Source organism: Arachis hypogaea, chromosome 19 (genome assembly GCF_003086295.3).
Source record: "Arachis hypogaea cultivar Tifrunner chromosome 19, arahy.Tifrunner.gnm2.J5K5, whole genome shotgun sequence".
Taxonomy (NCBI): Eukaryota; Viridiplantae; Streptophyta; class Magnoliopsida; order Fabales; family Fabaceae; genus Arachis; species Arachis hypogaea.
Window position 1 is genome coordinate 138,154,769 of NC_092054.1, and position 17,688 is coordinate 138,172,456.

Consider the following 17,688-nt stretch of genomic DNA (forward strand, 5'->3'; position numbering starts at 1 on the left):
ATATGGACTGTGAGAAGGGACCTTCTCTAAGTCCATTCACTAACCCCATGATGACAGCTTCGGTGGGTAGGTCCTGAATCTCTAAACATGCTTTATTGAACCTTTCCATATAGTCCCGCAAAGGTTCTCCGACCTCCTGCTTTATTCCCAGGTGGCTCGGCGCATGTTTTACTTTATCCTTTTGGATGGAGAACCTCATCAAGAATTTTCTCGAGAGGTCTTCAAAGCTGGTGACTGACCTCGGCAGGAGGCTGTCGAACCACTTCATCGCCACTTTTGACAAGGTAGTCGGAAAGGCTTTGCAGCAAGTTGCATCAGAAGCATCAGCCAGATACATCCGACTTTTGAAATTGCTTAAGTGATGCTTCAGATCTGTGGTTCCGTCATAGAGGTTCATATCAGGGCTTTTGAAGTTTCTTGGAACTTTTGCCCTCATGATGTCCTCACTAAACGGATCTTCTCCTCCCAGGGGCGACTCTTCTCGATCGCCACGGGAGTTCCGACTTCTCAGAGAAGATTCTAGTCTTAAGAGTTTTTCCTCTAACTCTTTTCGTCGCTCTATCTCTTCCTTGAGATTTCGCTCCGCCTTTCGTTGTCGTTCTAACTCCTGTTCCAACTGTTCCAAACGACCTTGGTGGCCATGGACCAGCCCTATTAGCTCGGTTGCGTGGGGTGGCCCTTCCTTTCCTGACTCTCGTCCATCCGAAGAGTTTACCTTTGGATTTTTAAACCCAGAGGTGCCTTCTCGATGTTGATCGCTTGCCTCCGGGTGAGGAGTTGGGTTCGCGTCGTTGTTTCCAGTGTCCAGGTTTTCCTGCTCGGAATCATACGCCGTATGACCATCTTCCGGTGATTTGTCCGCCATAACTGGTTGATCTCTCGGGTCCCCGGCAACGGCGCCAATGTTACGGTGGGTAACCGAAGTTTATTGGGTTGGACTCGCTGGGTTGGCCCAATCGTCTATGGAGGGAAGCCTTCGGACGGATTCGCGTCTTCAGGGCCTCCGTCCGACTTGTGAATACGAGTGAATGGGGTGGTACCTGCAAAGACACTCCGATGCCTAAGTCAGCAAGGGCGTAAGCAGGTCTAGAGAGTATTGGGACTTAGAGATATCTGAGGGGTGTCAGTGTATTTATAGTGGTGAGCCAATAACCACCACTGAAGTAGTTCCACCTTTTAAGGTGGATAACCGTCCATTTATCTTAGGGAAGTTGGGATATGGCTCTTGGAAGTGGGTTGAGAGATCTTAGGGGCAGTTACTCATTTGAGTGAGTGTTTATCTGCCAGCTAATCTTCGTCCCCGACTTCTTTAGAGCAAGTCGTGGTGAGAACTGACTTTTTTAGAGGAAGGTCGGTGTGGGGTGAGGCTCAATCCTTTGGACTAGGTCTTTTCGTTTGGACCTGGGCCTTAGTGTTAGGTCAGGGTATGAACAATTAGTAAAATAGAAAAAATCAAAATTTTATGTGAAATCGAAAAAGTAAATTAAATATGTAAAACATAAAATTTTAATAAGATTTAAATCGTAAAATCGTCAAATTTAGTATAAATTACTAAATTTTGTAAAATTGATTGACTGATTTAAAATCGTAATATTAAAAAATTTTAAGGAAAAGTATAGAGTACCAACATATTATCTGCCAACTTCTGCCAACTCTTATTTATAATTGTGTTTCATAGAAGTGTGTTCGTGGATGTGTCTAATAATTAATATATTTTAAATACATATATAAAGAGACACATCCAGAAAATATATCTATAAAGACATTTCTATTAAACAGAGCTATAAAAAAATATTTTTATTAGACACATCTACGAACACACTTCCATGAAACACAATTATAAATAAGAGTTGGCAGAAGTTGGCAGATATGCTGTTAGTAACGTAGCGGAACCGAAATTTTAAGAATTAAATCGAGATTCTAGTTATTATCATAATTGGATAATTTTGATCTACACTTTATTTATTTATATAATTTATCGTATAAATGATATCTTTTAATTTAGGTAAATATAATTGATCTAAAATTTTAGGCAGAATAAATTATATTTTATAAATTGAATCTTAACAAATTATATTTTTAAACATTTAAAAAACAATTCATCCAAAAATAAAATTATAAAATTTTACCGAATGATTAGCCGTTAAAAATTTAAAACATACCCAAAAATAAAAAAATCAAAAAGTCCTACTAATAAATGATTTTTGTAAAAATATATAAGAAAAAAAAAAAAGGTTTGGAAATCCCTAGAAAGCATAGAAACCTTTGATGAATGGAGCTGAAAACATTAAACTATCAAAATAATAAGAGTAGCTGATCCACTTGCCAGAGAAATTTAGAGAACCGTAGAAGCTTTTTTTTTCTTTCCCCTTTCACGGTACTCTCTTGTTCTGTTCTTCTCGCACTTTGTCTCTTCCTTTTTTTCGTCTCTTATTTTTGTCCCTAAAACCCATGCTATGTATGCTGATTTTGATTCAAAAAATATATTTTTTTCTTATTTTAAAAGATATCACACCAAAGTTTCTTCTTTTGTTATTGCTGCAAAATTTTCAGGGCTTTTGGGTTTGTGGGTTCTGTTTAATTTCATGGGATTCTTTGCTTTTGTGGCATGCCATGCTCAGTTGCTGTTAATTTTGTGACATTATTTATTTCTTAGTTATACTTTTTAATTTTCTTTCATCCTTATGTATATAATTTGTTGTGAGCATAGAATTAGTTAGCTGTATTACTTGCTAATAGCTTGCTTTTAGTTGTGATTGAACATTTTGTCAATGTGTTCTTGTTGGTTGATTTACCTGTTTGTATCAAACTTTTGGAGATTTTATTCATATTTCTTCATTTTGATAGCACCCTTTATTTGTTTTCAGTGATTTTCCACCTACCATGAAGAAGACAATGCCATGGAGTGATGAGGATGATGACTCCTCGGGTGACGAGTCGCCGGCTTCGCATTCCGATTCTGACAACGATAATGAAGCCAGTGGGAAGAAATCAAAAGGTATTTGATTGAATGAATTGGTGACATGTATGATGAAGTTCTGATCTTATGAAAAGTTCTTGATTGAATGATAGGTGCAGATTGTATCTAGGCTGAATCTACGTGTCACACTGTGACTCCCTTCATTTCAAACTAAAAGGTCGATTTGAATGAATGATAGGTGCAGATTGTACAAATTGCATACTAGAAAAATTAAAACGACTTGTCAATATGAAATGGAGGGAGTAGATTCTGAAGAGTATCCTAGTTTTGTTGAAAGATGAATGTGGCAATGCACATAGATGGTTGTTATGATTATGTACAAAAACTGTGTTTCGAGCTGTGCGACGGTTGTAAATATCCCAACATATATATTATTCACAATGTATCTCATGGTTTTATTCTCTATATTTGCTTCAACTCTATCGTGTGTATCAACTTCCATTCTAGTTGTGAAACCTTGATATGGTTCTTTCAGGTTTTGTTTTGAATATTTCTGAGCACAAAAACAAAAAAATGGAACATTCCTTGATGATCATATCGTTGTTGGCAACTGATAGAGTAGAATTTCTCATGGTATGTTCTAACCAAACATACCCTAAAGTTGAGAGATGGTTGAGAGACAATTTATGGAAGAGAGGTTGCACAATTTGATGATGCTGCATTGTCAGATAGGTTGTTTCTTCTTGTTAATGTGGATAGTGATTAATAATCTAGTGATAATGTTGAGGATAATTGCATACCAAGCAATTACTGATGACTATATAATTATGGTCTTCCAGAGGATGTTACGTTACCTAATGTCGTGATCCATGTCGTGAAATGTTAGATTACCTATTAGAAGAATTGATTGAGATCTATACATGCATAAAAAGGATTGATAAATGTGAGTATACAATCAACTATGACAAATGTGATTCCAGTTATGGTTTCTTTAGCTTCTAGAATAACAGATATTTGGGCAAATTATGACGACCTTCACTCAGGTTTGGCGAAATTCATCGTGATTCTCATCTATTTGTCTAGGTGACATTGACCTTTCTGATCTTACTGTCTTGTTTATAGGGTCTTAGTATCATATTATAAAAAATACGAAAGTATCAAGTGTATTACTACTCAAATCTATGGATAGGATAATCAATAATGTGTGATTTTAGAAAGAAGTTGGATTTCACGAAACCTGGGGAGACGCCGGTATAATTCGCCCTAGATATTTTCAATTGAACTTAAATGAGAAACATTGGGATCTTTAGCACGATTGGTGAGTGTTGTTGGTTCATGAAGTTCCTAGTTTCCATAACCAATATTATTATTATTGCTTCATACTTGGTGCTTTTAAAAAGTTGACATATTGAAATTTGCTCACTATTTCGATTGCAATATGATTTTTCTGTACATGTCTGCAGGAAAATCTGGGAAGCTGAAAAGTGCTGCAATTGATTTTGAAGCTCTGAGGCGGCATGGATATAAAGGTGGACCGTCGGTATTGAGGATACCCCCGCCGAAAGAAGTCGACACAAAGCAGGATTGGTCTTGGTCCACTGGAAAAGACAAGCGTGACAACAAGGAAACTGAAGAATCGTACGAACAGCGACAGAAAACAAGAGAGGCTATATCGATTGGAGAGCAGCTGGCGACTGTTCAGACTCGGAATGATAAGAAGAATCTTTCATTCTTTTAGAAGGAAAAGAGGAAAAGAGAACTTGGTCAGGCAAGTAGAGGGAAAAGTTATGTTGAAGAAGAGAAGAGGTTGTTGAGGGAAAGTGGTATATATTCTGGTTTTGATTCTTGATTTGCTAGGGTAGAATCCACTTCATCATGTAGAAAAAAGTTCACTATCATCTGTGGTTTTTGACAAAATACAGAAGCAAAAAGGAAGACTGGAAAAGGCGTGAGTTGAAGAAGAGGGCAAAGGGAAAGGTCTGCGAGTTTGACGGTGTTGTAGTTGGTTGGTATGCATGTTGAGGTTGGTGAACGAATCTTTCTGTGGGAGAGGAGGCTGAGACCCTGCAACAGCAGCGGCGGGTTTTGCCTTAGGAGTCGTGTTTAACCGAAGCACGACGCTGTGTTTGCTTTTGATTTTACCTACTTAGTGTTTCGGTGGAATAACTGATGCGTTTTCAAACTTTGGTTCGAGTTGTGGATCTCTTGGTAATGTGAAGGCTGATGAGGTTTTCGAAGACACCGTTACTGTTGTTGCTTGAGCTTTGAGAAGTCCTTCATTGTTTAAGGTCTCTAAAGATGGTTAGTTTTGGGTAACTTAATCACTTTATAGAGTTTCAATTTTTCTTTTTTATTTGTAAATAATGTCTGATTTCAACAGATATGATGAGGAGGCAATATTCTTTGATGAATCTATTTTAGAAATGCAAAACGAAAGCAATTGGAGTCCAAGGCATTGGATGTAAGTCTTTATGCTACCTTCTAATTGCTTTATTGATTTATTTTTATTCATTTAGATTAAATTTGAATACTAGCAACAAGTGTGGTTTGAATAATTCTGTAATCCAGTATTCTAAAATCTTAAGCTAAGCAAATGAATTCAATCATATAAAACTAACAATGCAGCAATATTCTTTAATCTAAAAAAGTGCTATTATGCTTGCTCTTTTGTTATTACTTTCTATAATTTAGCATTCTATCTAAACACATGATAATTAGTTTAATTACTTGCTCTTCTTTCAGTTTATACTCACCAAATAAAGGAATGCAAGGAAAATTTTATAAATGAAGCTCATCAGAAATTGAAGGTTAGTTTATTTGCTTTTGTATTAATAAGTATTTTTTAAGGGGATAGGTTATATTGGTTAGTGGTTACTTTTAGGTAGAGAGGGCTGATGTGTTAGTGTAATTTGAACTTATTATTCTTATTATAGTAGATATTATAATTATGCATTTGGCCTTTCTTTTATTAATTAATATGTTTCTTTGCTAATCTATTCGGATTTAATTTTTTCGTTCTATTGATAAGGTTCTTGCTAATTTGCTTTTTTTTTTTTCTATTGATATTTGATATAGTGAAGTTTTGCTTAAGGAGTTTCTTGCAAAGTATGTTAATGATAAGAAATAATATTTTGGCTCTCCAAAAATGATCTCTGTTTGATAGAAAGTACCAAATATGGTGTTTTTTGTTTTAGAATTTATTTGTGGAGTTTAATTCCTTTGCTTTTGCAGTGCAAAGATTTTCATTATTATTATTATTATTATTATTATTATTATTATTATTAAACCTGTCTTTAGGATTTGACTTAGAAAGAAGGAAAAAAAAAGGATAGAACAATACTATGAAAAAGAACTAATAGGATTACCATGTCGGCTTCCCTATCATGAAAAGCTCCTGCCTGCTTAAGTGTTTTCTCCTAACTAATGAAAAAGGATAATCTAACATTAGTACATGGTTTATCCCTTTAGATTTTAATAATATATTTTTGTATTTATATGAGGATGTCTCATCTCTTTTGTTTCTCTTTTTGATAAAATCTTTTTCTATAAAAGAAAATAATAATTATTTACTGTTTTGTTTGTGTACTGTGCAGATTGCAAATCTTTTGGATTGCACTTCATGGTCAGGGGATGGACCAAGGCTAATGGATGCTTTTACTCAAGGTTCTCTGCAAGTAGGACCAGTTGGTGGATTCGAGTTTTAGTCATCTGATATATCTTTGCCATAATGATTTAATTTATGTCATATTAAAATAGAAATTCTCATTGTAATGGCTTTTTATGTAAATGAAGCTTATTGAAGGAGGATGTGAAGCTCCAATCCACACAGTAACTCACCTTTCTTTATATTTATTTTAGACTAACTATGAATTGTGTATTTGTTCACTCCGTGCATACATCTTTGATTGATGATTTCTTTTACTACAGATTCTTTTAGTATTCAGCTACCACATGTTGGAGACAGTAGGTTCTTCTATGGCATCCCCTCATTGAGTTTTCAGAAATATCTCAGGAACTGAAGATAATATACACGTATGAGGTTTCATGATTTCTCAACCACTCCTAATTTGATTTTATTTGATTTGCTGTGCCTTAACTTTGTTATGAACATACCTATTAAGAGAGTCTCATTGATATTATCATTATCTCCCCTTTGGCAAAGGATGATGCGGAGTTGGGGTGAGGTTCAAATAGCAACCGTGCCATTTGTATTAAGATCAGAGTTTACTCTGACCTGCCCATAAAATTTGTTCCTAATATTTTATTGTTGGATAGCTTACTGTATTTGTCTTTTATTAATTATATTGCTGATTTTTTACTGTTTTCATGTCTTATGTCAGTTCTTAGACATTGAGATTATAAGAATTCATTTATTTGTTGTGTACTTATCTAATTTGTAGAATTGTTGTACACAGAAGTGAACCAGTTTTCAATTTTGATTATTTGTGAGCAAAGTTTGTAAAATAAAGAGTGAAGAAGCTGGAAATATTCTTTCGTCACAATCCCATCCCAACTCCTTTGTTCTACCAAAAGTATCCCTTTTTTAATTATTTTCACTTTCTTTTCCATAGTTTGCAATATCATACTAATAATATTTGTTAATTTTTGCAGAAGAAAGTGCTGGGCTTCATTTCCAAGTGTTTGGTACCCACTAGCATCTTTAAATATGTAAGTAGTCAGAGGAACTTCCTCAAATCTTATATAGTTATATGAATTTTTTTAGATAATATTTATATTTGATTGGATGGTTAGGAGAAAATATGTAGGTATTAGTTACAACTTTTCATGTGATTTAATGATGTAAAAGTTCATTTTCTCTGCATTTATTTATTTATATTTTGTTTCAACTTGAGTTGTTCTTTCTTGGAAAAAATAAAAGAATGTGAATGAATTGGGTATGTGATGCAATGGTATTTGTTGTTAACATTCACCGGGTGGTTCGTTGCACAAATAAGGAGGATGATTCAGAGTGAAAAATAGGAGAAGCTAATAATAAGGAGATTGGAGTGACTGATGGATTGGAGTAGGGGCAGGTTGTTACTGTTGATTTAGGCGTCGGAAGAGATCAGAGATGAAAAAAATAAGTGGATACATAGAATGTGTTGATGAGGTTAAGTCCTTTCCAGACTTTTTTTAACCTTAAATACAAACCTAAAAGTAGAATAACAATCTTTTGCATTAGGATCTGAAAAAAAGCATTCCTTTTTTAAATAAAAAACAAAAAGACTACGTTACGTTGAGGAAGATATGGTAACTTTTCAATAAGGAATATTTAAAAGAAAAGGTTGCTATGTCTATCTTTAATTACTTAATACTTTAAATTAGTAACAATATTTTTTTGGTATGTTATATTAATATTAAGTAATATGTCTTGAGGCAGCACTTTAATGGCTTCAAAAGTTAGATGATGTATTTAGTATTAAGTTCTCTTTGAATAGTTTTAAGTTTCGATGACTTTTATAAAACTGTTGCATGTGTTTCATGAGCATCTTGGATATGTAATTAATTGTAGGACTTCTTCAGATTTCATCTAATTATGATAGCAAACTAACAAGAACCAAGAGTAAAACAAAATCAATTTGCCTTCATTGACACTTCATGAATTTGAAAAGTACCAAGAATGCACGTAAAAGATGGCAGATATGTGGGAAAAAAAAAAGGAAATTGATAGCATATTTTGTGTTCAAGTTTTCATATTATGAAGCTATTTAATTGCTTGCTATATATTTGTGTTTAGGGTTAACGTCATGGGTGCTATGTTGAACACATTAACAAAATAATAATATTGTAAAGTATATTTTGAGTCTTTTGATATCTGTAATAAGTTGGTGCCCCCTTTTGGTTTAACCCTCCTGTTCTTAAACATTGAACATCTAATGTTGTGATTGACCTACAATTATAAAATTTGTTCTAAACATTTTGTTGTTGAATAGCTTACCGTATTTGTCTTCTATTAACTATATTGCTGATTTTTTTACTTTTATGTCTTATGTAATTTTTTAAACAGGGAGGATCTGAGATTTTGATTGACTTGCAACTAAAATTTTAGGTCTCTAATTATTTGTAGGAAAAACAGCAGCCAAAGATATAGAAAAGGATTGACAAATGTGTAAAAGAAAAACAAATGTCGGAATTTGCTTCTTTGTGTTTGCTTATAAGACTCTGATTGGAACTATGTTAGCATAATTGTCCAAAATTTAACTGGCAGTTTTCTTCTATGCCTCAACATCAATAAACTTTGTATTTTTTATGCTAGAGTAATATATTTTGTGATAGGGTTTTATATCTTCTATTGAATATGCAGAGCTAAAGAAGCAAAAAGATTTTGAAACAAAGAATGAAAATTGATGAGCAGAAGCTTTGGTACCCTCACCATACTGTTTTTTCTTTTGTTAAAAACATATCTTAATTTCTTATATACATTTTTTTGTTAAGCTTTGGCTGTAAAATTATGGCACACAAGTTTGATTTGTTGGGTTAGTATTATAAAAATCTCATCAATAATTCTTTTTTGCTTTTGGTGCACCCATTTTTTTTAACCTGCGATTATTTCTTAATGTTTGTAGGTATTACTAAAAAGTATCATAGCTCAAAAGTTGAGAAGCAGTAGGGATCAAACAAGCTCATATTCAATTACTATTGTTAAGGAGTTAGGAAAAATCATTGTTTTTAACCTGTGTTGCTCATGTGATAGAATAGATATTCCTCCTATAATGTTTTCCATCAAGAACATTTTGATGGACTAGTAGGGAGGATGAGAGAATATTTTTTTGAAGATTCTAAAGATGCTACCAGTTTATAAAAACTACAGAAGAAAAAAGCAGCACAATTATTTATTCAAAGAACTAAAAGAAAATATTTGTTTCACTAGATATGAGGCATTGACAACTAAAGTAGTCGATGATTTATATGATTTATACTTTAAGGCACTACACTTTATTCTCTTTTTTGTGTGTGTGTAAGGATATTAGCATTTGCTTGAATATTGATTTGTGTTACTTTAATAGATTAGGCAATTATATGTGCTTAAATAGAACAAATGTTGATTATATTGTATCAGTTACTGTATTAAGTAATTACACATTTCAACTGTTGCGTTTATTTTTAAGGTACAGAAATTCACTTTGATATTGGTCTACGTTGTCTTGAATTTTGTTAAAGCTTTCAATTTTATTCTATGCCTAAAATAATTTGTTCTTCCATATAAATTTTATCAGAGTTGTTATAATGCCAGGTGCATGTAATATATATAAGTAGAAATTAATGTAATTTTTTAATATCTATGTGAAACATGCTATTTATTTTCATTTCTAAGTGAAAATAATTGTCTTACCGCATATTCAATTTCAAATGCAAAAGTATAACATTACATCTTTATACGAAATTGAATGTTTAATATTTTAAAAAATATTAATTAATCTCGATGACTTAACTACAATATTTTTTTTTTATATTTACAGACCAATAAATCATAGCAATAAATATCAAATATATATGAATAATAGTTAGTGTACTAAAATGAAATTCTAAATATTTAAACGGTAAAAATTCTCGCGTTAAATATATAAATAATCAATTCTAAGTATAATAAATCGATATGCCTTAAATTATACCACATTAATCAATTATAAATTATACCACATTAATCAATGTAAGAGTATAATATAATTTATCTGATTTATAACTAGAATTAACGACTCATCAATATACATTTTACTTGGTTTAATAAAAGGGAAGTGCTAGGGGAACAATGAAAATTTTGAACAATATGAACAACCACCAATCAAATGAAAATACACTACACTCTAATTTAATGCTACTAATTAAATTTATTCTTTTAACCCTATTAATTCACATTGTTTACACATTGTTCAAAAATCTTGTTGGTTACCTATACTTTTCCTTAATAAAAATACAAACTTTAGCAATAAACTAACTTCTTTTCAAATTTAACGAGGTACTTCAATAATTTATATAACTTTTTAAGTATTAATACTTTTTGCAGAATATCTTACATAGATAATTATAGAGATAAACAAATAAATAATTATAAAAAATAACAAAAGTCCATCACATAATTATTTAAATATTTTAAGCAAAATGGTTACAATACAAACACGGATTTGGATCCTCTAAAATTTGAATTTCACTTTAGAGAGTAAAGTGTGATCTTCTACCCTTGAATAATTTCTCTTTCATATTTATTATTGGTCCCACTTATAAAATTAATGGTGAGAGATCACACTTTATTCTCTAAAGTGAAATTCAAACTTGAGAGGATCCAAATCCATACAAACACTACTACTACGTGCGCGTATGTGCGGAGGCTTTTGCTAGTTGTTATACAGATATAGATATAGATACCGAAATGGACATATATACTCTCGGATTTTGTTTGGGCCGAGTCCAATACTGAGCCCAAGTTGAGCTGAGTACGACAAAGGAAAAGGAAACGCCATGACCGAAAAAAAGAGAAAGGAAAAGAAAAAGGAAAAGTAAGAGAAGGAGTTGGTGTTGGAGAAGAGGAAGAAGAAGACGCATAGGAAAAGAGAGAATGGGTTCAGCAGGGAAAAACACAGCAGAATTCTTCTGGAGGAGGGACGAATGGAGGAAGCACCCAATGCTCACCAATCAATTCCGCCACGCCCTCCCTGGCTTTGGTATCGCCGTTGTTGCCTTCGGCATCTACCTCGTCGGCGAGCAGATCTTCAGTCGCGCCGGCGCTCCTTCTTCCCACTCTCACTCTCACTCCCACTCCACCGCTTCTTCCTCTCACTGATATCTCCAGGTACCCTCCTTTCCCTCCACCATCCATTCCCATACATTTTTAGTGTTTAGGATTTGTATGCTCACAGATCTGCCCTTCAAAATACATTCAATTTTTATTCTGCTATTGCACCTATCGCACAAATCACGCTAGGGACAGAAATATGATTCAATTTCTATTCTTGCGTTTTAGTTTTACTTGGTGATTGTAGGACCCTGGTTCTTTGATTATGCTGGTAACTGCACTGGCCCCTACTTTCTATTACCAAGTATTCCTTCTTGGCTGAAAATTCCCTTAAAAAATTACATTGTTCTTGTAGGTGACGGTGGAAGGAGGCTGGGAAGAAGTAACAACTATGGCACTTGCCCCTTTTTTAATGTCCATTAATAAGCTTTTAAGTTCAACTTAAACTGGCACCCTTGAATTTGTAAATCTCAGACTACCTCACCTATCTTGGTATTTTGTTTATCATTATTATTGTTGCTGCATTTCATACATTGTGCTGCTTGTGCTTTGAGATTTTACTCGTTCTTTCTTCATTTATGTTTGTATTGCTTTAGAATGTTCTCTCCTCCCAAATACCTTTTAGAAAGAGAGAAAACAAGCAACTCTGTTTAATATCAATCACAAGTATTTTGAAGTAACAAGACTACTTGAATTTTAGATTGAGAAATCAGAAATACAACATTATATTTTGGTTTGTGTTGCATAGTCTCCCCTAGTTGTAGTCTTGTCGAAAGCTGTACATACCAATTTATTAGGTAGGCAATTGACACAGAACAACATGAACCCAAGGTATATATAGTTGTAGATTAGCATGACGAGACCAAAGAAAACAGAGATAATAACAATAATCAACGTAGTCCAAGGGATAAAGAAAAGGTAGCCCAAGGGATAAAGAAAAGGTTTTAATGCTGATGATGATAGTTCCTCCTGTTTGTGTGGCTTTCTTTCAAGATAAAAGGTAGGCCTTTACATTACATACTGTAATTGTTTCCTTTCCTTGTATAACTAAGATAAACATGCCTCTGTAAACATAACTTTTATGAGGAGGACTAGCATGATATCCGCACGATGCGCAGGCAACACATAATTAGAATGACGTGAATATAAAGAATTGTTGGTTATTTTATTTAGTGTAAAAAAGAAACGATCATCTTTATTATTTTTAAAGTATTTGTAAAATTTAAAGTAAATTGTAATTTTTTCAATTAAAAAAGGAAGACATAAAGAATATTATACTATTCTAGTATTGTTTGTAGATGCAGTAATAATATGAATAATACCATTGTGATTTCAATTCATTTAGTGTTAGAATTCTTTTTTATACTTAAGTAGTAAAAAGTAATGCAAATTTGATTTCCAATAAGAATTCAATTTTCATGATTCGGTTTAAATCAAGTCACATAAAAAGTGGTCTAATTTTCAATTATATTCTCATGAGCTATAATATTACCAAAATTATCCTCACTAAAGAGTTAGTGATAATAGTTAAAGGACAAAATAATTATTTCAGACACACTCTACATGTTCTATTTCAATTATATTCTTTTGGTTCCTAATCAAAAAATTCTTTCCATAATTAATTTAATTCTCTCAAACATTTTATTAAACTCTAACTTATCAAAAACTTTCAAATACCCTCAAAATTAACTTCATTCTTTCAACATTGTTGTTTAACATACTCTTCTTTGTAGTCACTTGGTAAGTTGGAAACAAAAGAACATAATTCATGGAATATAAAATTATACACAAACTAAACAAAAAACATCCCTAATGTCATATCTTCCAAGTGATGTCTCCATTCTAATTACGCCAATGATGGACGCACTAACTGCTGTGGAGAACTTTTCTATAATCAAGTCATCATCAAGAATAGAGCATCAGCGTGTATTCCTAAAAATACAAAAATTTTTAAATGTAAGAAGAAGAAACAAAAAGAAAGAACAAACTTGCAATATTTACCTAAGGCTCATTGGAAGCATCATGTGGACTTTAATCTGCCTGTTTTTTGGCCTCCAATGTTCTCTAGATAAAAAAAAGCGCATATCTTAAGAAGCCATTAGATTTATAAAGCTCATATCTTAAGAAGCCATTAGATTTATTAACTAAGGATTATCCTCTGCATCTAGCAACTAAACCATGAAACCAACAAAAAAATATTTTTTTATGGAATTTGTAATTTGCTTTAGTCTCTTAATGTTTTCAGAACCCCGTAACTCAGTCATAACACAATGAACATGTAGGGAACATTTTCATCAAACGTGTTGTGCGAGATGAGGTTCGTGACCAATTAAGCCTCAACCTGACAAAGCCGGGTCATTAATCACATATTAGCAATGTTCTGAAAATCGGACCGAACCGACTGATTGAACCGGTCTAACTAAGAACCGGAAGCTTTAACGGTCCGGTCAGTTATGCAAAACCGCTGAAATAAAAACCGATGAAAAATTGCTGAACCGACTGAGAACCGGTCGGTTGGACCGAACCGGAAACCTTCCGGTTTGAAGGAAACGGCGTCGTTTGCAAACTTTGGCCTACTGATTACTGAACTGAACCACTTCACTTCTCACTCCTCTCAGCCTATGTTCTGCTTGCCCGAGTCATTCACTCTCCCTTATCCAACCCTAGCTACTCTTTTCGAGCCACTGCCGCCTCTCCGTCGAGCTACTGCCTCGTCCGTCCGTCGAGCTCGGCCACCGTTCGTCCGTGTAGTCACTGCACCCAAGTCTCCAACTCTCCTGCTCTCTTCTTCCGCGAGCTCGCCCCATCCCCTACTCTTTGCATCTTCTTGCCATCGGCTTCATCTTCTTGCCGTCGTCTGGTCGGTGTCGTCCATCAATGAAGGGTTTGTCGACGTCGTCTTCGAAGGTCAGTGAACGTCTTGCTCGCTTGTTGTTCAGTTGTTCTTCGTTTTTTCCTACTTTTTTATGCTCTGTTTTTGTGATTAGCTCTGATTTTGTGTGTTGCGATTTTATTGATTAATGAATGTTTTGTGATTAGCTCAGGTTCTTTACTGATTATTGGTTTTTTACTGATGTGATTAAACACCGTGGCAGTTAGATTACCTCCAGAAACGGTGCCAAGAATTGTGAATCCGCAATATTATTTTTTATTTAGGATTTAGGATTCAATCAAGAATTGGCTTTGGTATTATTTAAGAGCAGATTGCTGTTTTTGGCACCTGTATCACTAAAAAGTATTTAAAAAACCATAGTGTATGTGAAGCTGAAAGTGAGTGACATATTGTTTTCATGGGTAATTCAACTTGCTGCATTGCATTACTAAGTATCTTTGTTCTAATGAATAAGAAAAAAATATAAATTGATATGAATCGAACAGGTTCTCCTCTTGTGAATAGGTTTTGCACTTGATTATGGAATAGGTAACTATTATTGTTGAAATTATTGCTTAAAATGGATTTGTTACGCTGCTGCTGCTATAAATTAATTTATTTCTAGCTCTTGACCTCTTGTTAGGAAGGTTCAGATGCCACATACTTAATTGTGTGTTGTATGTATTGCAAAGGGTACAATGAAGGTAGGCCGGCTAGCAAAGGAATTAGCAGCCGATGTAAATATTAAACGCAAAGCCAAAGGACTGCTTCCTCGTCCAGTGGGTTATGTAACAATTAAGTGTCAATTTTAGTTGTCATTCCTTTAATAATTATTTGACAAAAGAATTTCTCTTATTGCTCAAAAGAATTCCTTTCCTTATCTAATATCTATACATAGAAAACATAATTTAAACCGTATGGGTAGTAATTTTGTACTTCTTTCTCTGTTGCAGCATTCTTATAACTCCTAAATGATATAAATATAGTGAAACACATTGAGTGAAAGTTTGGATCAATAAATTGCATAACCAAAATAATCTATCTGATTGCTGTGTATAATCTTTATGCTATTTCTTGTGTTTTTTATTTTACAAAAATAAGTTTATTTTTCTTTTTAGGTTTTACACTAGTTCTCACTCTTTAGTACTTGTTTCAAATGAATATAACTAAGTTGAAGTGAATTATTCATGTCACTGTGTAAAGGTTCGAGTTGGAATAGTTGGATACCCTATTGTTGGAAAGTCATCATTGATAAACCGTTTACTAAAGTGAAGAATGTGCCCTGCAACCCCAGACCAGGAGTTACCTAATTGTTCATGAACTTGTATTCTATTAAAGTTGAAACTAATGGCTTCTAATGTTGAGCACCTAACAAGTTTTTGTGAAGATGATTGATGACAAATTTTCATGTTGGCATTTAATATTTAGATATTTTTTTTTACTATTTAACTTTTGAGTTTGTATTTTGATAAGATCATATAATTTTAGTGGATGTAGCGATTTAAATTTGGAGGATATTTTAAGATTTATATTAGATTATAATTATATTTTAGAATGTTTATTTATAATTTATTTATTATTTTATTTTAAAACGATTTTTACGGTTGAATTATGATTGAACCGGTTAGACCAATAAACCAGTAAATCAGTAACTAGAGCGGTTCGATGACCGATCTGGTTATCAGAACCTTGGTTTTTGTTGTAATGAAAAAGATTTGTTTTTAGTAACTTGAAAGTGTGAAACATCAAACATATGAATTAGAGGGAAGTTTTTATGGTTTTAACTTTTAAGAAATATCCGTGGTGTCAAGATTGTATTTTGGGAAGGCAATTCTATCCGCCCCATGTTAAATGGAGCAGATTTGGGTCGACCTAATTGTTTTTTGTTTGGGTATGAGGCAATATGTCCCATTATCCGCCCCGTCCAAAATTTATAACTCGAATGTCATAGTTTTTCATGGTTACTTAGAGATTTTGGATTCGAATTTCACTCTTAACTTTTAAAATAAAATAAAAACGCTCTTAGTCCTTCTCACCCAAACTTAGAAATCCTAATACGCCTCCCTCCTCTTTCTCTTATCAAAGATGTTTTTAAGATAGTGTTGAGGTACTGAGAAGAATGAGACTCAGTATCATGTTTGTTTGTTTCAATTTATGTCTCTCACTTTGCACTAACAGAATACTGAGATTTATTTCAATCTCTGTCTCTTAGTCTCTGTCTTTCAGTCCCAGTCTTTCCGTTTCTGTCTCTCCACCAAACACTACCTAATAGATTAAAGTAGCGAGACACCAAGTATAAGGCTTTACCTATTGAAAGGAAGGAAATTGCAAGGGAAGTTTGCAATAGCTTAAAAGTTTTCTTTAATGTGACTGAGATGTTTTCACGAACTAAATATCCCGCTCCTAATTTATATTTTTCTCGAATATGTGAGGTTAAATTATCATTGATGGAGTCGTTGCAATTTCCAATTGAGATAATAAAGAGGATAACAACATCTATGTTAGAGAAATTTGACAAATATTGGGATGTATGGCTATCAAATACGACTTCAAGAAAGCCTATGATCGTTTAAGATGGAGCTTTTTAAAAGAATGTTTACTGAAATTTGGTTTAGGAAGGAAGTTCACCCAGCTCATTATGGAATGTGTTTCATCTGTCAATTTTGATGTGCTGTGGAATAGAGGGCGGACGAAGATTTTCTCCTCCATAAGAGGAATAAGGCAAGGGGATCCGCCATTCCCTTACCTTTTTGTCATAGCTATAGATAGATTATCTCATCTCATAGAAGAGAAGGTAGAGAAGGATATGTGGAGACCTATGTGGGTTGGTAGAGATGGACCGAAAATATGACATCTCTTATTCGCAGATGACTTACTTATATTTGCAGAAGTGTCAGAGAGCCAAATGAAGGAAGTGAATAATTGCATGAAAACATTCTGCGAGGTGTCGGGATTAAAGATAAGTGAAGCCAAGACCTTAGTTATCTTTTCAAGCAATGTAAAAAGAGAAGAGAGAAACCAGATAATGGGATTGAACAAGTATGAAGAGAAGACTAGCATAAGGAGATATCTAGGTGCTATGTTAACCAACCAGAGGAAAGAAAGGGATAAATTCAAAAACGTTCTGGAAAGAGTACAAAATAAACTAAAAGGATGAAAAATGCA

General features: G+C 33.5%; 2 long non-coding RNA genes and 1 pseudogene across 2 annotated transcripts; all 3 read left to right on the forward strand.

The window, feature by feature from the left end:
- The first annotated feature begins 2,199 nt into the window (after window positions 1-2,199).
- On the forward strand, window positions 2,200-10,021 carry LOC112776143 (uncharacterized; annotated as a pseudogene).
- A 1,269-nt stretch (window positions 10,022-11,290) lies between these two features.
- On the forward strand, window positions 11,291-12,184 carry LOC112777252 (uncharacterized). The gene is made up of 2 exons (XR_011877760.1): window positions 11,291-11,708; window positions 12,007-12,184. It is a non-coding gene; the product is annotated as an uncharacterized lncRNA (long non-coding RNA).
- Window positions 12,185-14,241: 2,057 nt separating this feature from the next.
- On the forward strand, window positions 14,242-16,075 carry LOC112779261 (uncharacterized). Its single transcript, XR_003190629.2, has 2 exons — window positions 14,242-14,558; window positions 15,216-16,075. It is a non-coding gene; the product is annotated as an uncharacterized lncRNA (long non-coding RNA).
- Window positions 16,076-17,688: the final 1,613 nt, after the last annotated feature.